The sequence below is a fragment of the Panthera leo genome, chromosome A1, assembly GCF_018350215.1.
Source record: "Panthera leo isolate Ple1 chromosome A1, P.leo_Ple1_pat1.1, whole genome shotgun sequence".
Taxonomy (NCBI): Eukaryota; Metazoa; Chordata; class Mammalia; order Carnivora; family Felidae; genus Panthera; species Panthera leo.
In genome coordinates this window covers 124,461,511-124,484,913 of record NC_056679.1, presented here as the reverse complement: position 1 = coordinate 124,484,913, position 23,403 = coordinate 124,461,511, and the positions used below count along the sequence as shown (strand labels likewise).

Below are 23,403 nucleotides of genomic sequence, written 5' to 3'. Positions count from 1 at the left end.
CCTGGGTTTCAGCTGCCTCCCTCTTCCAGTGTCTGGCAGCTGGAAAGGGTTAGTGTCTGCTAAAAAAAAAAGAGAGAGAGAGAGAGAGAGATTGGTTTTCCTGCTGATCTGAACAGCAGTGGGCTTGGGAGTTGTATTTTCCAAGGCCAACAGAGTGATGGTCATTTCTGTCCCAAATTTCAAAGTAGTTTAAACTTTAAACTCATTAAACATTAAACTCATTGAGCAAAGGAGGAGCCAATGAGGGAGAGTGCTGTGGTTCAGAGCTTGAGCTCTCTGGTCAGACCTACCTTAGGTCAGAATGCTGTTCTTGTCACTCAGTCCTTGAGCCAATGGCTTCAACTTCCTCAGCTCGTTTCCTCATGTGTCCTTATTTTCAAATGGGGAAAGTAAGGGTTGTTATGAAAATTAAATGAGATAACGCATGTAACATGCTTGGCACCTAGTAAGCCTCAATAAGTGTTCAATTAGACAAACAAAAACTAAATTGGTGCCAGGCCTGTTCCATGAGAAGAAAACTATGCTTGGCAAGTGTTTCGGGTGGATACAGCAAGTTGTGTTTGAGCAACAGCAGCGAGCAGTATACTTTGCTGACGCAGAGAGATCGTGCTGAGAAATAACGAGCAATTTGGGAAGAAAAAGGCAAGTGCGTTTGGGACAGGCCCAGAGTGTTCAGAAGAAGGGCTTAGATGACGAGTGGATTCAGACAAGAGTCAAGGCCTCCTGAATCTTAAACAACTACACCTTTTTGGGTGTAGTTTTTGATTCTCCCTAAAGATTTTCAGTTTTGTACAAGGACATTTTCTATTTTAGTCTCACTTCCTCTTGTTTCTCCCTTTCCCCTAGATTTCTCTTGAGGATTCTGTTTCCATCGTTTTGTCACATCATTTGATTTTAATTCTCATTTGAAAATAATTATGTGTGCTATTATTCATTTGGAATTTCAGTCAAATATGCTCTATGTAAGACACAAGAATGCACTCCTCTGAAACACACAGAGGTGAAGAACAAGGGGTGCCTCTCAGGATGGTGGTGGAAGAGTCATAAAACTTCGTATGTCAAGAATCTTCTTGACAGGCCTTCCTAGGCCTGAGTCCAAGATGAAGCTGAGAAAAATGAAAAGGGTTTTGGCTGACAAAGCAGATGACAGGCAGGGAGAGCCAGTGAAAGGGAATTGGCCAATGGCAAAAGGGGCATTGGCAAGGTTTTGTGAAACCCCTTGCTGGAAAACCATAAACCTCAGATTGTCCGTCTGGCGAATCAGTCCTCAGAGGCAAATCATTTTTGCCTGTGGAAGGTGCCTGCCAGGAAGCTGCACCTCAGGGGGCGCCTTTGGAGAAGGGATCGTGTCTGGATTGGTGCCCGACATCAAGTGGATGGGGATGAGAAGAAAGGGCTCACAATGAGATCTCTGAGGGCTGCAAAATGGAGAGCTGCTCCATTGGCTGACACTCGTGAGTCACAACGATGGGAAAAGAAGTTGAGAAATGAGGGAAGAGGACAGGATGCTGGGGAGGGAGGAGGTGGGAAGCAGCTTTGTTTTTTCAGTCGGAGGCTGTCAGGGCCTGTCTTCTTCTGTGACGGGTCTCCACTGAGAATTACTCATTGAACCTTTCAAAACTCAAGTCTGCCTTCCTCCAGGTGAACGAACCACTTACATGGGTCTCCCAAGTGAGCACTTCCACTGTGAAAATCTCTCAGAAATAAAATATGTGTTTGAGTGCATGATCTCAACATAGGCTGAGCTGACACTGGGGAGCAGGGCTTATCCTCACCAGGTAGCAAAGTAAGGCCTTCACGGCAGACCCTCTCCATTCCTCAGAGTGTCCTTTTCCCTTGTCTTAGTGTCATACCTTTGGCTTCCAGGTCATCCAGAAGCCTGCTTCCAGCATTCTTCTATGGCCTCCTACTCAATTCTTTCTTTCCTAAGAGTGCTGGTTTTCCTTCATCTCCCTAATTTCCTTGATATATATTCCCTTTACATTGAGAATTTGAGGGAGGGAGGGAAGGTCCATGCTAAAGTGTTAATAACCAGCACTAATATAGTTTTATAACCTCTCTTAGAGCACACTGTCTTTGCCTAGATCTCCCCAACCTCTTTTCTTTTTTTTTTCTTTTTTCTTTTTTCTTTTTTCTTTTTTTAATATATGCAATTTACTGTCAAATTGGTTTCCATACAACACCCAGTGCTCATCCCAAAAGGTGCCCTCCTCAATACCCATCCCCCACCCTGCCCTCCCTCCCACCCTCCATCAACCCTCAGTTTGTTCTCAGTTTTTAACAGTCTCTTATGCTTTGGCTCTCTCCCACTCTAACCTCTTTTTTTTTTTTTTTCCTTCCCCTCCCCCATGGGTTTCTGTTACGTTTCTCAGGATCCACATAAGAGTGAAACCATATGGTATCTGTCTTTCTCTGTATGGCTTATTTCACTTAGCATCACACTCTCCAGTTCCATCCACGTTGCTACAAAAGGCCATATTTCATTTTTTCTCATTGCCACATAGTATTCCATTGTGTATATAAACCACAATTTCTTTATCCATTCATCAGTTGATGGACATTTAGGCTCTTTCCATAATTTGGCTATTGTTGAGAGTGCTGCTATAAACATTGGGGTACAAGTGCCCCTATGCATCAGTACTCCTGTATCCCTTGGATAAATTCCTAGCAGTGCTATTGCTGGGTCATAGGGTAGGTCTATTTTTAATTTTCTGAGGAACCTCCACACTGCTTTCCAGAGCAGCTGCACCAATTTGCATTCCCACCAACAATGCAAGAGGGTTCCTGTTTCTCCACATCCTCTCCAGCATCTATAGTCTCCTGATTTCTTCATTTTGGCCACTCTGACTGGCGTGAGGTGATATCTGAGTGTCCCCAACTTCTTTTCATGTCCAGTGCACATACAATATTTTTTCCACACACTGGGATAAATGAAAGTGAGAGACAGTGGGCCACGGAGGGCTCAAAGGGATCAATAATGTTCAACTTCTATAACTCTTCTGTGCACATCAGTTGGGAAACTCTGTCTTAACCCATTGGTTTTTCAAATGTGCTTCAGTGAGTTGTAGCAGTGTGCAGATGTGTCTCAGGAGTGTGGGCCTGATCCGATGGGTCTTCTCCTTCAACTACAACATCTGTGCTTTTATGTTTTGTTTATGAGACCTCTGAATAAAATCAATGGATAAGAAGAGTTTTGTCAGCTTAAAGGAGTTAGAAAATCACTATCTTAAATACAACAAATAAAATGTTTAATGGTAGAAGCTTGGGCACCCATACAGGGTAATAAGGGAGATATTTTGAAGATGGGGATTTTGTGGGGCCCTTTTGCCATATCATTTGGGCACTAGTTTACTCCACACAGACCTCCCTATAGGCAGGCCATGTATCTTGACCATCTGGCTCTTGGGGTTTTGTTTCTTTAAAAACCCTGATGCTTGAAAAAGCTATCCTGGCACCAGCGGGTAGATTAATGCCAAAACCTACTAATGTCTTAGCTCAGTGAAACCAAAAATACGATCACTGTTCTTGCCCTTGGTACCTTTTGTATTGCGTTTTGATTTATTTCTGCAATTTTTCAGAGGCCATACAACATCTAGGAGATCAAAGCTGCTGAAAGAAAGCCGAGCAAAATGAAGTCTTGTAGGTTGGCTGAGCTATTTCATAAGATTGAGGCATTGATTTGTTTGCTATTATAATTATGTGATTTTGTTGTTTTTATTGTATGTATTTCCACCCTATCTTTTTCCAAAAAGGAGTCAAAATGGGAAAAACTCATTGAATTGTATTCTATAAAAGAGATTTAATCTCAAAAGTTTAGGTCACTTGGTGTTTGGTGAATACATAATTTCAAAACTAACAAGGTTTAATTTGAAATTATTTTAAGACTTTCATTGCCTGATTTTCATTTTAAACCTTGTATTAAAATAAAGTATCAGTGATGTTGACTGTATAAGAGATATTTAGAAGAGTGTGTGTGTGTGCACACATGTGCCTATGTATGTTTTTTATTTATACTCCACGTTCTATAAGGGATTTGAGGCACTGTACAAAGGATTTGAGGCAGCAAGAACAATTGTTTACAACTTGGGTGAATGTCTTAAAATACTGATAAAGTTTTACCCTTCAGCCCGGATCAACCAATAACATTTTCCTGTTAATCAGTGGAATTTTGATAACACACTTGAAATATGCTTCTTCACCTTTAGATGTTTCTCTACTAGAATTTTTTAGATTGCTTTTCAGAAGCACCAGAGGAGAGTGGAGATACAGAATTGGTTGAAACAGACTCATTTCTGTGACCCTTGCCTCAAATTCTCTTTCTTTCTTTTTTTTTCTTTTAATATTTATTTTTAAGATAGTGTCAGTGAGGGAGGGGCAGAGACGGGGCGGGGGGAGGGGGCAGTACCAAGGATCCAAATGGGGCTCTGTGCTGACAGCAGCAAGCCTGATGTGGGGCTGAAACTCACAGACCCTGAGATCATGACCTGAGCTGAAGTCAGAATGCTCAACTGGTGCCACCCAGGCATCCCTCAAATTCTCTTTCTAAATCTCTGAGTACAGTTGTCTGATTTATTCTGGATACTTCTGGGCCAGTGAAATTCTAATCTTTAAAATAAAAAAGTTCTAGGAAGAGGCCAATTAAGATTTATTTCATATAAAATAAACCAATCTCCAGCAAAGAGAGCCTGTCCTTCCATGGAACTCAGCACCCTATTGAAGTAGGATTCATGCTCTCATAAACAAAGGAGAAAGTCAGTTAGTCAAGACTGCTTCCCTTGCTTCCAACTCTCATTTACCTTCCCTTGCCTTTTTACTGTTCTCATGTGTTATGTTGTCTGTGTGGCATTTTACTTTAAAATATTTCAATATGGGGGTGCCTCGGTGGCTCAGTTAAACGTCTGACTTTGGCTCAGGTCATGATCTTACAGTTGGGGGTTTGAGCCCCACGTCAAGCTCTGTGTTGACAGTGTGGAGCCTGGAGCCAGCTTCAGACTCTGTGTCTCCCCCTCTCTCCCTCCCCTGCTCTCTCTCTCTCAAAAATAAAAAATAAACATTAAAAAGATGTTTAGTATTTCAATATGAACATTGTGTCATATTGTATTTACCAGTTAACTCTAACTTAACTGCAGTTAGCTAGCCTTTAAAATACCATATCTTGGGGAGCTACCCTGTAGAAGTGGTTAACCAGCACATGAAGTACCCTAGCCAGAATCAACATCTTCCAAGATGGTTACTTGGCAATGTAAATACAATTAACCAAACCTGCACGAGAAGGCTTACCAATTAGCATTAGGGATGTTTAAAATAGTTTTTTAATTGGTGAAATGAGTAGTATTCAAAATAGGTGGTTGGCTAGTAGTGTCAGGAAGGAACCACCACCCTTCTGTGGATGAAGTAGAAGCACGTAGCAAGCCCAGCTTGCTGAATACAAATGGTTCAGACTTGAGATCTAGACCTCTTAATTGGCCCTCATTTCTTCCGCTCTGCCACAGAGTGCCCTGTGCCTGACACAGCACCAAGCTGGCCACACCTGCCATCAGAATATGTTTGCCTCAAATTCAGTTAAGCCTTTTTATTGGAAATACTGAACAGCAGATCCAGGTAAGAGAGGGCCCAAGGGTAAAGGGTGGGACTTCTCAGCTACAGAGAAGGTTTAAGACTATTTTTAAACCTAATGTCTAGGTGTTGTCAGAATATTGTCTAAAAGTTGTTTTCATTATAATACAACTCCTGGTAATAAGGCTGTGGGGAAAGGAACACATAAGCTCCCCCATTCTCACTTCTAATGGTTGGAGGCTATTAACATGTACCAGAAAAACTTCATATTTGCCAAAAGGCCAGTTTGGCTTAGGTGGATTGCTGTGCCATGCATATTTCAAATCCATGCTTCAGAGTCCAGAAAGGACTCACTTATGGACATCAAGGGTTTATTTAGATAAAGATGTTAGGTTAAGGTTGTATTTTTTTTCTTGGTATTTTGGGACTCTGATAGCATTCTGTAAATACCCCGTTCTCAATTGTTATAACTGTGTGGGGGCCTTGTCTCTAAACACTTGTCTCTAAACACCATGTTACTGTGATTTCTGGGATATTTTCTGAACCCCTTTAAATTCTGGGAACCTGAGAATTTCCTTTTTGAGCAATAATTGTGCTCCTTTTCTGTGTATTTCCTTATAAGCCACTGGATCCTGAACAGGTTGCAAATCCAGAGCCACTGAGGAAAGGGTGGAAGCTGGGTAGAGTGTTCCCTCATTCTGTGCTGGCTGTGATAGGCAAGCACTGCCCAGGAATCAGGGAGAGACCCACTGAGGACCCTAGGCTTCATGCCTGAAGGATTTCTTTTGAGATTTCATGCCTATCAAGTTCATCTTCAAAGAACACAATGCCCATCTGATTTTTTTTATTATTATTTGAATGAGAGTCAAACACTGACTAATTGTGTCTGGAATATGTCAGGCCAAAGCTTGCCTTGGTGGAAGAGGTTAGGCAAGATGATTGGGATGACAAGGGTTTGAGAGGATTTGAGAGACCCCCTCTGGAAACCACAGGGTAGAAAAAGGTAATGAAATTTGGCACTAGTAATGGATTTTCTTTTATTCCACTCTCTGAACTTTTTGGACCACTGGGGGCCTTGAGGTGGTGCCTATTGGCCTGGAGTGGATGAGCACGCTCCCAATGGCTGCAGAGCTATACAGAAGAGATCCCCTGGGGGGCAGCACTCAGGTGCAAAGCTCACTGAGACTCCTGGCTGCAGCACTGGGCAGGCAACCAGGGGCCACCCTCTCCTGCTTCTCACATAAAGATTACTGAACATGCAAAGATAAAGAACCTTTTCTAAGCAGTAATAAGGTCTTGAATACAAGAAAGCAGTGAGCCAGAGCAGATCAGCATGAAACAAGAACAGACTGGTATGTCCAAAGGAATACAAGCCAGGTTTCACCACATTTTTATTGAGAACAAACTGGATGTTTATACGAGAATCCTAAGGTATAATAATCCTAACTGGATAATTATGCTTAACTTTGGTCCTCATTCCATATATGGATTTAGTCACTTTCTGTGGTTTTATTATTTTAGTGAAATCTGGAGTTATATAACCACCTTGTCTTTATTACAGATAATAACCTGAAATGGTTGGCTTCTCCCTGCTTCTAGAAGTGACAGTTCTGGGGCCACTAGCTGAATATGGCTTTAAGCCATTTATTTCTGAGTCTCCATCACATCCCAAACTCACCATTTTTAATTCTATTCAGAGAATTGCTGTTATGATCCTATTATGATCAGTTACTTCAAATATTATGTGGATCTTAAATAAGGAGACAAATCTTTAGATTACCTTTGAGAGAGCTTCAAGCTGGGTTATCTCTGACACAAATTGATTCTCCTCCCTGCAATACCTGAAAACTATTCTAGAACCCAGCAATGTTTCTGCCCTCACTCGAGGTACCTATGCTTCAGATGTCAACTGGTGCCCCCATGGTGTCAGTTGCCTGGGTAAATGCTCTAGTTCCACATCTGTGAAAAGCCCAAACCTTGCCCTTGAGTTCTGCTGATTCAGAGAGGAGCTTACACTCTCATGGACTTTTCTACCTCTGACTTCTGGGAGCATGTATGCTGTCTCCGCATCAGTCTCTGTCAACCCAGGTGTAATTGACATTATATATATATATATATATATATATATATATATATATATATATAATCACTCTGTAAGCATTTTGTGAATAATACATTGTACTCAAGGCTTGGGACTTGTGGGTCCGAGTACATGAATGTGTCATGTCACATAACTCAAGCCTCGCAAGTTCCCAATGCCTCTCTTTCCTGTTCCCCAACCTTCTTTATTGTCCCTGAGAGATCCATGATCCTTTCCCTCTGTTAAGCAAACAAACCTATTTCCCTTAATTCCTACCTATACCCTTCTCTCAGTGACCTCATGGAACCAAGTGTCCTCTATGTAACAAGATCCATGCTCCTGAGAAGACAGTTAGAAATATGAATAACAACAACAGCAATTCAGTAGCATGCATTTAATATAATAGTTGATTGAAATCAAGTCTGAGTCTCTACCTCCATTAAAAGGCAGCACGATATTTTAGAAAAGGACCTGAATTTGGAGTCAGTCCACTGGGGTTTAGAGCCAGCAGCACCCCTCACTAGCCACGTGAAAAACCAGCAATCCATTTGGAGTCTCAGTTCATCATCTGAAAAGTGAAGATGTTACTAATATTTTGAATGTTTATATGGATCCAAGGAAATTATTTTTGCAATGCACCTGAAAGTTGCAGCAGTGGTTCTCAGGACATTTTTAGCTTGAACCACAACTGAGGTGTGCTGCTGACATCTAGGAACACTGGCTTTCCTCCAGCCTAGGGAGATTCTGCATAACACAAAACAATGGAATCCCTAGGGGGAAACACTGTTTCTGAGCACAGTATAAGCGAAAGGTATGTTACTTCTGAACTTCTGCCTTTCATACAAAATGCTGATGGATTTATATATACATGATGTAGTTAGTTCTTTAAAAAGATTTTCCTCATTTTGGGTTATTTTATCCCAATATTTGTTGCAAGGTGATAGTTTCTCTGGCATGTGGTATTCTGCCAACATTTTAATTACAATCTTAAGTCCCCTATGAGTGTTTCCATTTAGGATGTCTTTGTTTAATCTTTCAGTGCAAACTATATTTTATCCTCCAGAAGACAAACAGGAGAACAAATGTTGAGATAACAGCTGGGGGAATTTTGCAAATGGTGAAGGTACACAAAAGCAGGTGATAAGGGCCTTGGGCATCTGCCCAGGCCACAGGAGTTGTCCTCCCAAGGCCAGTGTTAACTGGTATAAATAACTGTTGAGCTAAAGGCAGTGAAGGTTTCAAATGTTTGCTGTCCTTCCCCCTCAGCTTGCAGTATGCATGGCATCCCTTGATAGGACCTAGGCCCCCAGCCCCTAGCCCTCCAAGAAGAACATGGTTCTGAGTATCTGGCTCTCCATCTGCTCATGAAGCTGTTGAGAGGCCCAGTATCTGTAGAGCAGACTCCAGATGTGCTGTTCTGGCCATGGGGAAGCACTGTGGTGACCCCTCCACACTCTCCCTGTATGCTCAATTGTAGACTTGGGGCTGCTGCCTGTACCATGGGGCAGACCGGAAGAGCGGGGTGGGGGTGGGGGATTGGTGTGTATTGTCCTTGGGTCAGGAGCTAGATGAATATTTGCATTCCTCCCACTGACTCTGCATCCTGGGGTTTAATGAGCTGCTTTGGAAGATGCTTGATGAAGTGATATCTCCTCATGGATGTTTTATCATTTGTGTAAGCAGAAAACAAAACCCTGCTTTTATGAGCTTAAAAGGAATGTGCTTCAGATGAAGGTGAGAGGACCTAGCTGGCTGGGAAGATTCAGAACCTGGAAGCCAGTTGTAATTCCACTTTCAATCAATAGGCTGAACCATAAGTTTTTGTTCTTAGGTCACGTCTGATTACTTTGACCACATCACTTCTCCCTCTGAAGCTTTCAATGGCTTTGTATGCTGGTAGGAATCTTTTAATTTCCTTAGACTTTCATCCAATCTATCCATAATCTTGAGTTCAACCTACTTTTCTAGTCTTTTCTCTTGTAACTCCCTTCACAAATCTTACACCTCAGGTCCCTTTAAAAAAAAAAAAAAAAAAAAAAAAAAAAAACACCCAAAACTTGTTCTTCCCTGAAAACAGGTTCTCCAGCTGGTCCAACTGCTGTGTGACCCTGGTTAATCATGAACACCTCCAAGTCCTGGGAGCCTAGCTCGTAAAATCCAAGGGTGAGGCTTAGGCTATTGAATTTTTCACAGGCTGCCCAGGTGGATTTAACACACATCAAAGTTTGTGAACATCTGGGCCTAAAATCCCCTCCAACTCTGATTTTCCCACATATTACCCATGCACTGCAATTCTGTGTCTCCACGTGTTTTAAAATATCTTTTCCTGGAGGGGAGCCTGGGTGGCTCAGTCAGTTAGCTCAGTCTGACTTCGGCTCAGGTCATGATCTTGTGGTCTGTGGGTTTAAGCCCCGCATCAGGCTCTGCACTGACAGCTCAGAGCCTGGAGCCTGCTTCGGTTTCTGTGTCTACCTCTCTCTCTGCCCCTCCCCTGCTCATGCTCTCTCTCAAAAATAAATAAATGTGAAAAAAATTAAAAAAGAATCCTTTCCTGGAATCCTTTCCTGGAATGTTTCACTTTCCTCCTAGTTAACCCTGTATACCTGTGCACAACACACACACACACACACACACACACACACACACACACATCAAGGCCCTTCAAGATCAGCTCCAATACTATCTCCTCCAGAAAGTCTTGCCTGAGGTCCAAGCTTGCCTTTCAAAGCTCCCTTTCTTCAAACACCTCTACCACAACAGTTACCACAACCAGTCTTAGTTCTAGGTGGTTTTTGTTTAATTCACCATATAGACTATAAAACACCTGAGCGTAAGTATTCCTTCTTGTTCATCTTTTATATTCCACATTATTCATGGGAGTAGCCTGTGAGAGTTGGGAGAGTTGGGAGAGTTGAGTTAAATTGATGTGACATGAATTAACTGAGAGACATCTTGGTGAAGGTGACAAGTTAGAGGGTCTTGGGAAGATTACTGATAGGGTAGAAGGCTCGTATCACTCTTACTATCATGGAACATTTCCTATCTGTCTCTATCCACAAGTGATTGTAGACTCAAAATAATACAAAAAGCTGCAGCTGTTTTTTGTCAAAATCAGATGATTTTATATCTGTAATCTTGCAGCCAGAGCAGTTGAACTGATATATTTAATGACTCACTCCAGACAGACAAAAGTCTGTTCTTGAGAAATGAGGAGGGGGAACTATTAATCTTTTCTAAAATAAACAGAGTTGTAATGACTTTAATCTGAAGAATACAGATCCTGAGCTGGAACACAACACCCAAGTACCCGCCAAATTCCCTGACTAGTACAGAGTGCCACAATGATAATTGACTGTGGGACCATTTTCCCTGTGGTCTCTGAGGGACATTCACAGTATCACCAGCATTTAAAGGGGCCTTATCAACGTAGCTCCTCTAGCTTCATGACAAAGAACAGTTTGTCATCATCTGTGGCCTTTAGAGCACTTGCTTTTCTAAGCTTGCTGCAAAGCTTTGGGGTGCCCAGTCAGTCAGTATTTTGCTTTTGATTGCCTACCCCTGTGTCCTATCCATGCCCCTCCCTTCCAATCAAGTCCATCCACAGGAGTTCCTGCTTCTCCCTGAGGCATGGGGGAGAGAGATTCTCTTCTCTACTCTCCCAGGACTTACTTACTCCCTAATCTCTGAAATTGGGCCAATGTGCCTCTCAACGTCAGGAAGCACTGCCTTTCTTTGATGCCAACCAGGCTCAGCAATCTTTCCCTTGGGTACCCTGCTTGACTTCCCAACAGCATGCCAGACTGCTGGATTCGCTTTGCTGCCTTGGTTTCCAAACTGATCCATCTCTGCTTCTCTTCTCTAACTTTTTCACATGCTTCTTCCTTGCCTGTCACATAACTATGGGCATCTTCAGACTTCTTTCTCAATGCAGCCTCTCTTCTTCCTTTGCATTCCCTTCCCTGATGTCATTTATTGCCACAGGACCTTGATGCCAGGAGCTCTCAAGCCCACAGACTTCTCTCAAGCTATAATCACTTTTCTTAAATGTCCTGATAGACATCATTTGGATTTTTTATTGGTCTTTCACTCACCATTTCCAAATCTAATGGATTCTGTCTTGTGCCCAGCTCCTGTTCAAATAAACTTCAGGGCCCATTTTCCATTTTCTCTATTTTCTATAGTAGCCCCACAATCATCCCAGCCACCTTGTTTCTAAATCATGGAATGTGTATGACTTCTAACCTCTTTTCCATTCCTCTCTCTGTGGCATGTCACTATTTACAAAATTTTTAGAGTTCATCCTTATAGATTTTTCATCTGAATTGTTTCTCCTAGATCTCTTCTTTCTACATCCACAACCACAGTTTAGGCTTTCAATTTTGTCTCACAATAGCCTTGTTACTGGTGACCCTACTTCAAACACCATTCATACCTAGACACCAAGGCTCAGGGAGCTTCCCTGGCTGGTAGTACTTGGCATATGTTCTCACACGTCAATGCTGGAAAGTGAAGCTCTTCTCCATTGACTCCCCCTGGGATCAGACATCTGGCAGCTTGTACCTGGTTTCTCCCGGACTTTCACCCATGTACCCTTCCCTTTGCTGATTTTAATCTTTGTCCTCTCACTTTAATAAACCCTAGCAGTGAGCATAACACTTTCTGAGTTTTGTGTGTTCTAGCAGATCACAAAGCCTTAGGGTGATCTTGGGGATCCCTGGCACAATACATCATTCACAAACTTTGAAACTTTAATTCTGAAGTTATCAATTGCTAGTGATGACTACATAACTGATTACAACCCACCAGTAAATCATGACACAAGGATTGTATTTTGCGAGGGGAGGGAATGTGTCTTTCTCATCATTTCACCTCCTGCTATGCTTTACACAGACTAGCTCACACTAGGTACTCAGGTAACACTGAATTGTAAATGTTAGGAGCAAGATGTTCAGCAAATATTGGAAAGTATCTCCCTAGTTTGTGTGTCATTCACAAGTCCAAGAAACACAATATAAAGCTAAACTGCATAACAAAGGGACTCAAAAATACAGTGGCTTAAATAAATCACACCATTTGCTTTCCTCAAAAACAAGGCTTGAGATAAAAGTCCAGGTTGTGGTTTTTCCCCATATGGTCATTCAGAAACTCAAGTTCCTTTTCTGTGTCACTTAGCTATCTCTTAAGGCAGAGATCAGCAACCTATAGCCCACAGGTCAAATCTGTCCTACCAACTACTTTAGTAAACAAAGTCTTATTGGAATACAGCCACGCTTATTTCTTTACATGTTATCTACAGCTGCTTTTGTGCCCCAAGCGCAGAGCTGAGTAGTTGCAACAGAGACTCTATGGCCTGCAGTCTAAAATATTTACTATCTGGCCCTTTACAGAAAAAAAAGTTTGCTAAGCTGACAGGAAGAGGGAAGAGTATTGGAAGAATACACAGCTAATATTTTAAAGGCAAGCATATCAGTGGTATGTGTCATTTGCACCCCCATTTCCTTGAACCACAGATAGTCATGTGACCTTGTGTAGCTGCAGGGGAGACTGTAGAATACCATCTTCAGCTCAGGAGTCAGGAAGCTTTTTCTGTAAAGAGCCAGATAGGAAATATTTTCAGCTTTGAAGCCTGAATGATTTCTGTCACAATTACCTGTTGCTACCTGTGTAGTGTAAAAGCAGCCATAGACAGTTTGGAAATAAGTGAGTGGCTATGTTCCAATAAAACTGTATTTACAAAATGAGTCAGTGTCTGGTTTGGCCCACAGGCCATCATCTGCCAATTCCTTCACTAGCTGGATGGCCATGTGTCTATGTTTACGTATTTATGTTTAATGATAGGTGTTTCTATTATTAAAAAGAAGGGGAAAGGAAAATGGATGGGAAGGGGGAAGGGTGTCAGTCTCTGACATAAATATTTTTTGTGCCCAGGCAAGTCTTGAAAATAGTCACCCTTGGTTTATTTGTTGGTATGTATTGCATGCTGATTCTTGTTGCAAAAGTCACATGTGTTGGAAAAATGGATCCCCTTACCCTTTTTCAAAAATAGTGTCCCATGGATCTGAGTTCAGCTCCATACTAAAGAAACCTGACAATATACTCTGTTCAGTGTTCCCAGTAGTCTTCAATTAGTTCACTCTACTGGTTAAAATCATAGGCATAACTGTGCTGGATATGCCTGATTGGCACTCTGCATGGATTCCACCTCTTTCTATGTGCCTTCCTATACTGGAGAGGCTGGAAAACTAAAAACTGTATTTCCCAGACTCTTGCATCTAGGCTTCTAGATGCAAACTAGTTTTCACCAACTGGATGCATGTGGACAAAATCTGAACAGCAGGGGTGAGACAGAAGCTATCTCTCTGCTGCTGATGCTGCCAGGAAGCAGGTTGTGGCGATGCGTCAGAATAGTTGAGGCAGCTGGATTCAGCATTCTGTGATTTTGTCACCAGCTTCTAAGTACTCAGAGGCAGTTGTGGCTGTCATGCTAGGACCCAGAATCCAAGATCAGGAAATTGCTACTGGCCCTGGAGCAGAGAGATCTCAGCAGATAGCCACATCAGTGCCAAAAATGTAGGCTGGGAATATACCAGATGGGAGCTCCAGGATTCAAGAAAAGAAGTCACCAGAGGCAAATGACCAGTTTGCAGGACCATAAATAGGTCTTCTTTCATAAGTATATTTTCTGGCCATAAGGCAGATTTTATTCTGATTTTATATGCAAGAATATGTACACAAAATCATTTGTTTCTGACAAAGTTCTGACTATACGCCTCACCCTCAGTTTATTATTTTGTCTCACAACTGTATAGGTCTGGGCATGTCATATCACACCTTTGGGCCTCAGTTTCTTAATCTGTCAAATGACAGTATTTTAACTTCCTAAAGGCCTATCCTATTCTAAAATCCTGTGTGCTATTTGTGTTTTTAAATCTTGTGAACTACATCCTTTTTTCTTTTTCTTCCCTATAGCTCTCAGCCAGCCACAGATTTGTCTTAGTGCTATTGGTGACTGTTGTGGGCTGAATTGTGTCCCTAACCCCCAAATTTATATGTGGAAGCCCTAGTATCCAATACCTTGGAATGTCGCTGTATTTGGAGATAGGACCTTTGGAGATATGAGTAAGGTAAAGTAAGGTCATATGGGTGGCCGCAATTCCCTATAGTAGGTTTCCTTAGAGGAGGAGAAGAGATAGGAAACACACAAATACATAGACTGGAAGGATAAGGATGTATGGACACATTGAGAAGATGGCCATCTGCAAGCCAAGGACAGAGGGCTCAGAAGAAACCAGTGTGTTTTTTTGTAATTTTTTAATGTTTATTTATTTTTTACAGAGACAGAGACAGAGCAAGATCAGGGGAGAGGCAGAGAGAGAGGGAGACACAGAATCCAAAGCAGGTCCAGGCTCTAAGCTGTCAGCACAGAGCCTGACATGGGACTCAAACACACAAACCGCGAGATCATGACCTGAGCCAAAGTCAGACTCTTAACTGACTGAGCCACCCAGGTACCCCTTGGTCACAGAGGTCTAGCCTACAGAATCATGAAAAAATAAATGAATAAATAAATGTCTGTTGTTTAAGCCACACTATGTATGATACTTTGTTATGGCAGCCTTAGCAAACCAATATAGTTATATTTCCAGAAAGCTTTTGAGAACAAGATAGGAAAGCACTGAGTAATTTCATAAGCCACCCACATTGTAACCCAACAGGCCTTGGCCTCTGCCTTTGCAGCCAGCAAGGCCACAGCTGGAACCACTTGGCTTCCACCTGTAGACTCAGCAGTGCCCTCACTCAAGGGTGCAGCTTATTTTTGGCCTAGGTGCCCTGGTCTGACTATCAACTCCATATGTTGAAACCCAACACACCTATTTGTTGAAACCTAATGCCCAATCTGATGTTATTAGGAGGTGGGGCCTTTGGAAGGTGATTAAGTCATGAGGGTGGCGCCTTCATGAATGAGATTAGTGCTCTTCTAAAAAGACCCCACAGATCTCCCTAATTCCCTTTCCCTTTATGAGGTTACAGTGAAAAAAATCACTGTCTTTAAACCAAGAGCAAGAACCCAGGTCTGCCAGAAACCTTGATCTTGGTCTTCCAAGCCTCCAGAACTGTGAGAAGCAAGCTTTTGTTGTTTATAAGCCACTCATTTTATGGGTTTTTTTTTAAGTTTATTTATTTATTTGAGAGAGAGAGAGAGAGTGAGCAGGGGAGGTTAAGAGAGAGGGGGAGAAAGAGAATCCCAAGCAGGCCCTGCACTGTCAACACATAATCTATTGCAGGACTTGATCCCTTGAACCGTGAGATAATGACCTGAACTGAAATCAAGTGTTGGGCACTTAACTGACCAAGCTACCCAGACACCCCTGGTATTTTTGTTACAATAGCCTGAACAGACTAAGACACCAATGAAATGTAAGTAACCTTATTAGTTTAGCATCGAGTAAACTTTGGTCCACCTGTCTCAGATATTGGGCTACCAAGAGAGGTTAGTGGGTAGTGGATACTGACCTGCCCAAGGCTGCTCACATGGCCTGGTGCTGTTAGTACGCATTTATCTAAATCTTAACTTGATTCCATGCAAACAAAGCATCCTTCTCATTTTAATTTTGTCTTCCATGTAAGTGTTTTTTAGGGGGTGGTGGGAAATGAACTTATTTTAGGGACTTCCCAATGTTGTGGTCCCTGAGATAGGGATGTCTTCTGATAAATCAGTGAGAGAACTTCTGATTATGACTTGGGTTCCCAGGAAGCTTCTTACAGGGAGAACTTTCTTTGGACCAAACCAGGGAGAGCTTTCTTGTCCATATGATGACTACATATTAATGTAAATTAATTTTTTTGACATCTTTGAATCTCCTGCAAAATAGTGTTTATTTTTATTGGCATGGATAACTTTTAAAAGCCTGATCACCAGGCACTGCCAATAATGAGATTCTGAGTCTTCAAGGAAACAGATGGACCCCTACATGAAGTGACCTAACTGAAGGCTGTACCATGAGGAAGTATCTAACTCCAGTGGGCCCTTCCTTAGACCATACCACTAGCTCTGTTATATCTCTCAATTTCTGTGTAACTCATGTTTCTTTTTGAAATAAGATACAATCTTGGGGCATCTGGCTGGCTCAGTCAGTGGAGCATGTGACCCTTGATCATGAGTTAGAGGCTCACGTTGGGTGTAAAGATTACTGAAAAATATATATATAATCTTGAAAGTGAGTTGTGCTGAATAGTTCTGATCTTCATTTTCAGATGACTTTAAAAGAATTATATTTATTTACTCAATAAATCTGGTCTACCCCAACTCTGTACTGCCAGATAAAAAGACAATATGAGAAATTTTCCTTGTAACATTGTGCCTTGCTAACTATTCATCTGATAGGAGAAGACTGAGCTTTTTATAACTCTAGCAATTCTATCCTCTGGAGTGATGCGTTTCACACCTGAATGTATGTATGAATCACTTGGAGATCTTTGTTAAAATTAAGATTCTGACTGAGTAGGTTTGAGTCAGGGCATAATATTTTACACTTTTCCAAGTCTTCAAGTGATACCAGTACTGTTGATAGACCACATTTTGAGTTGCAAGCCTCTAAGAATAGCATAGGTAGACCAGGTGGCCACTTACACCCTGGGCTTGAAGAAGTAGAAATCAACACCACCAGTCCTCTGCAAAGTATTAATCCCACAACGTGTCATTCCACCATTGTGGTTTTTGCCTTTGTCTCAGGAAATTTTTCTCATCTCAGGAATTTTTTGTTAAAATGAAAATATCCTTTAATTAAATCATGCCTTAACTCCCACTAATACCATGATCTGCTGGAATACCTTAGCAGTGATCCCTTAGAAGCCATTTGGAAAAAAAAAGATGGCAGTTGGGCTATAAGGAAGGTTGCAGTATGACCCTTCCGAAAGGAATGCTGTTCAGAAGGAAGGAATATCAAATATGAATGTTTTCAGTTGCAAGTAGCAGAAAGCCCAATTAAGAGTGACTTAAGCAATAAAAACATTTATTCATATCACCTAATAAGAAGTTTACCAGTTCAAGACTCTATCGTATCATCGAGAACCCAGGTTTTTTTCTGTCCTCTATCCCCCAGACTCTCCATCTTTGGTTATTGGCATTTTATTCTTGTGCTTATTTCCTCATGGCCCCAAACTGGCTGCTGCAATTTCAGATATCATTTCCACTTTGAAAATTGAAGGAAAAGGAAGGAGCTTCACAAGCCTCATCTGTGTCTTTTACTAAGAAAGTGACATTCTTAGCAGTAGCTTCAAGAAGACCTCTCCTTGCATCTTATTGTTGGAACTTGTTAACTTGGCTTCCCCTAAACCAATCACTAGCAAAGGGGAGTGGGGTTACCCTAGGTTTAGAGTAACCATGACTCACTCTTCTGAGGTTAAGCGAGAGGTCTACCCTTCCCAATAACAAGGCAAATCCACCTACTAGAAAAGCCAGGGAGTGAAATGTGGGGCAAATGGCATTGAGTAGACTATTAACACCTTCCCTGGGAAGAAACAAGTTCATACTTGTAAGAGAGCCGGCAGAATGCCAAAGACCAGTTCCAGTTGTGCCTCAGTTTGAGTCAGGTACAGCCCTATTACCCATCTTCTGATAGCTTCCCATGACTTCTTCACTTTAGAACAGAAACACTGATTTGTTTGCCTTGAGTTCAGGAAGGCTGGGGGAAAGACTGTATAGTGGGTGCTTGGTCAATATTTACTGATTGATCAAAAAGGGAATGTTAGAAGAGTGATTTGAGGTGTTGAGAGAGATATGGAGAAAGATGTTCAGAAGTAATGGGTCTAATTCTTTGAATAAAGCAAAGATTCTAATAAAAACATTATTTTATTTGTATCTCAAAACAATCCTATAAAGTAAGGATTATTTTCCATATTTTACAGATCAGAATGAGAGAGACTAAGAATCTTGCCTAAATCCACATGGTTTGTCTTTGGAAGATTTGGGATTCTTGTGGGCTTTCTGATACCAAAGCTCTGAACTCTCTCACCACAACTTATACATTCAGGTGAGGGTCTCACTCAGGTGGCTTTTATACTCTTGTTCAAGAGCTCTGCTTTGCTGAAAAAGTCTTTACACCTGTGCTACATGTACAAACACACATTGGCCATGTATACAAACACTCATGGAGAAGAAACTGTGTTACTTTAACACAGTTACATCTCAAAACTATGAAGTTCCAGATCTACATTATTAAATGTACAGCTTTACCCTCTCAACCTCTGTCTCTGCTCCACCAGTCATTGTTATTGTTTTTCTGTTTCAGAATTATTACAGGTTTATTGAAGAAAACACAGAATTTTGGAACAGAAACAAAAATATTCACTCTCAGACTGCATTAAAATTTTCAGCATTTTATTTGCCTTCCTCGGTTTTCTAGTAATTTTCCTACATTGGAACCCTATTCACTCCAGATATAAAAAGCTTTCCACTCTCTTATTGGGTATCTTGTCTGATGGAAATCCAACTCAGGCAATTAAAGAATTCTGGTGGAGGGTGTCTCATTTGGGCCAGCTTGTCTACTGATTTGTTTCTGCCTCCATTGATTAAATTTCTTTTGAGTTGCCTCCAGCAATTAGGCATTCAGACCCTGAAGGCAAAGATCAGCACTGTGAACTCCAAGAGAAACAGATGTCTAGGAAACATACCCTGCTCTTTTAACTCAGGGCCGCTTGGTTCTGCCTGATGAGGAACTTATGTGGCTTCTGTTAGTGTCTTTGGTCTTCCTTGGACTGCATATACCTGAGTCTGGCTGTGTGTCTCCTTTTCTGAGCTGCAAGTGTTTGGATAGGAAGAGGCTGTCCTATTCCTTGGTACAGTTCTCATGAGCGTTTATCTCCTAAGCATTATGAAATTGAGATGCTAAATTTGCACAGCCTTTCCAGGAGAAATAAAAAGCAGATAATGTTTTTTTTTTTTTTTTTTTTTTTTTTTACAGTGCTAATATGAGCTATAGCAAAAGGGAAAAAAGAAGGAATGAGTATGAGGGGGGTAGAGAGAGGGGAAGGAAACCAACTCTCACCCTGTGCTAGGAACAAGCCTGGGCTTTGGCATACATTATATAATTTCATCCTCACAAGCCTGGGAAGGAGGCATTATTTTTCACATTTTACAAGATAAGGATGTCGAGACTCAGAGAGGCTGTGAGATTTGGCCAAGGTCAGATTGTAAATGGAAAATATGGGATTTGAATAGTCTTTCTGAGTCCTGAGCCTCTTGCCATAACAATTTGATATTTTGTTCACATAGGACACTGTTTTGGAAGAGGCATGGAAAATGGAGACTCCATCCTGTTATTTATGCTGTAGATTTCAAATTGTCCCAGTGTCTCTCCAGCAATAACATGTAGATGATGATCACTGGGATAAAACCACTGCCCAAACATGCTGTAGAAAGCTAAGACATGGCATTTTAATCCTTTGGCTGCAAAAATTAGCACATAGGAATATAGTGTCCAGGAAGACACGGGCCTAAGATAAATGAAGATAGCCCTGGAGATACCTTTCATATACTAAAGTCTATCTAAATTAACTTCCCAGGCTCCAAAGCTCCAAACTCTAAGAATCCCTTTCCCTTAGCAGTTGAGAGGGGCAGTCTTTACTCTGGACAGAACTCTGGCTCAGCTTCAGGCTCCCTCCTCCCACATACAGGCCAAAAGCTGGAGCTCTGCTGAGCTGAGAGTCACAAAGCTGGGAACAGAGGCAGGCCTTTCTCTTCCAGTTGCCTCTTGCATACTTGGGAGCACCCTTCTCTTTTCTTATGTTACCTCCCTCTCAATTCCATCTTCTGACTCTATGTGGGTATAACCTGGAAATCACCAATAGCTGAAGCTATTCAGTAGACCTGCCTCTAAAAATGAGTTATTGGAGAAAAGCATTAGTGCTAGGAACAATTTTTACTGTGTTTCACCTTTTCTACCCTCATTCTATCATCTAGATTCATTAATATAAGATTTGTACCTATATTACATACCCATACCCACACACATTACATGCAAAGGTTTGTCTCATTTACTGAGCCCTCACCATGTGTTAAGCACTCTCCTGAATTTATACACACACACACACACACACACACATTGATTCCACCACACACACACACACACACACACACACACACACACACACATACACGTACACACACACACACACTCCCATTTAATATGAAGATATATATTTCTTTATATCTGTATCAACAGTGCTAGACCAAGTGAGTGCTCTGTTCTCCGAAGAAGCCCTTTGGCTGTAAAGTCTTACTTAATATAATTAGGTTGGAGGTAGTAAAGAGATCAGCTACAGAAATTATAGAAAACTCGTTATGACCTTGAAGTCAGCAGAGCAAAGCTCCTTGAGGAAGTAATAGGGAGCAGTGATAGAAGCAGCTCCTTCCTCTTTTTTTAAATACTGCCAAATTGTTGGGTTTTTTTAAATTTTTTAAATTTATTCTTTGTTTTTAGAGAGAGAGCATGAGTTGGGGAGAGGGGCAGAAGCAGAGAGAGAGAGCAAGAGAGAATATTAATAAGCAGGTTCCATGCTCAGTGTGGAGCCCGATGCGGGGCTCAATCCCACCCTCCTGGGATCATGACTTGAGCCAAAATCCAGAGTCAGATGCTCAACCAACTGAGCCACCCAGGTGCCCCTGAAGCAGCTCCTTCTAAACTGAAGAAAACTTGGTCACATTCCTACCCCATCCTGACCATCTGAATCACTGTGGACAAGCTCCTTAACCTCTTTGAGCTTTAGTGCTGTCACATTCTTTATGAGAACTGCAGTCTTTACTTGACATTGTGTTGGGAGAACTTATTAGAATAACCCGCTATAATCATTATAATGATGAATATTTCATGCCAGGTCACTAGGGGTAGCAGGTCGCTATTGTCCTGCACCTATTGTTCTTTTCCATTTCCCCTATAAAACTCTGAAAAACATAAACAGTACAGATTTGCCTTTGGGCCCCATGGCAGGTATCCAGTTTTCTTTTCTGGGGAACAAAGCCCTACCTGCATAGCTGTCTGTCAAAGTCTGGCATGGGATGATACTTGAGCGAGAGTGGATGGGAAGGTGGGATCTCCTAAGAATTCAAAACTGTTCAACTTTGATGCTACCAGAGGGCATTTTTTCCTATCCCAACCTCCCCCTTCCCATATTACTCCACTAAATGGCCTGAAAGGTGAGGTACAGTTCTGTGGACAAGAAACAAAGGGACTTGTAGTAGGTACTGAGCTTGAGGCACCATCTGCACTCTTCCAACCCAGCACCAGCAGTCTCCTTGGTGATGGGGACAGAAGGGTCCGACAGCATCCATATCCATGGTAAAGAAAGGAAAGAGTCTGCTGTCATGGACACAGAGGCCCATGTGGAGATGACAGACCTTACCAGGCAGGGTGTGCCATGCTGCCCATCACTAATGCTGTTTTAGGGACTCCTAATTCACTATCTGCTGAGCAGCTCTAGGACATCTGGCCAGAAAATAACAGCAAGCTCCTCCATGGTTCATGCACACAAGCCATATGTAACTACCAGGGACCAGCACAAACCAGTTTCCTTGGCTAGGGCAAGGTTTACACCAGACACCAGAGGACACGTGCAGAAATAGACAGCACTGCTGGCTGGAAGTCCATGCAGAATCGATGTGCCTTCTGTCCTCACATCGTGGGAAGTATGGAAAGCTCCAGGTTTCCAGGTGGGAGAGGCTAGGCTATGTTTCAAGGAGAGACAGTAACGTCTGGTGCCTACCTCCTGTCCTTTCTACACTGCAGTTAGGACACATTTCTGCTGTTCTGTGAATTGAAAAAAGAGAGAATCTCAAGAGGAAGACAAAAAATAAATGCTTCAGATACATCCTTAAGATCACGCAGAAGCCCCTAAAAATAAATTCCAGTCTTAATCCACTTAAGGACATGAAAATTACAAGACCTAAATGCTACTCTGAGGACAAACATTTCCCAAATCAAATAGTGAGTAGGGAATGCAAAATAGTAAGAGAACGAACAAAACTCAGCCTCAACATGTGAAAATTTTGCTCTAAATTAGAATGAAGTATGCTAGTTGTAGAGTTGTTTCATCAGTTCTTTTAAGAATTGAAAATAGGAACAATCAGGCAAGCCAAACTAAGAATCATTTTTCCCAATAATTAGCCAAAATGCCTAAAAATGTTAACATCATGAAAGACAGCTGAAGAGTACACTAGATTAAAGGAACCAAAGGGACATGACAACTAAATGCAATGCTTGATTCTGTACTCACTCCTAGATTTAAAAAAATAATAATAAGCTCCAATATTACTAGGGCAGTATTAGTACAGTATTAGGACAGGTGGAGAAATCTGAATATAGAATGAATAATAGATAATATTGTGTGGTGTTAAATTTCCTCCATGTGATATTTATAATGTAACTGTGTAGGAGAATGCCTTTGTTCTTAGGGGAAATGCATTGAAATATTTAAGGGTAAAATGTCACGATGTGTGCAACTAATTCTCTAATGGTTCAGCAAAAAAAATTAACGATGATGCTAAGACACACAGAGAGAATTAAGCAAATGTATAAAACATGAAGGTAAATAAGTGCTCATTGTTTTTGTTTGCAACTTTTCTTTGTTTCAAATATTTCCAAATAGAATAAGCAGGGAGAGGAAAGGGGAATTGTTATAGATTAAAACATACTTAAGAAACATAAACAAATGTAATGTCTGGCCTATATCTGAATCTTAATTAGAACAGACCAAATTTAAAAAAGGATATT

The 23,403-nt window shown here is 41.5% G+C and overlaps 1 protein-coding gene across 1 annotated transcript in view; it reads left to right on the top strand.

Annotated features, from left to right (window-relative positions):
* The window catches only part of ANKRD55 (ankyrin repeat domain 55), a 590,869-nt gene that overhangs the window by 436,485 nt on the left and 130,981 nt on the right, over positions 1-23,403 (top strand). Inside the window, exon 10 of the mRNA XM_042939212.1 lies at positions 5,493-5,601. The gene's annotated coding sequence lies outside the window, so the exon portion shown is untranslated. The remainder of the gene's footprint in view (positions 1-5,492; positions 5,602-23,403) is intronic.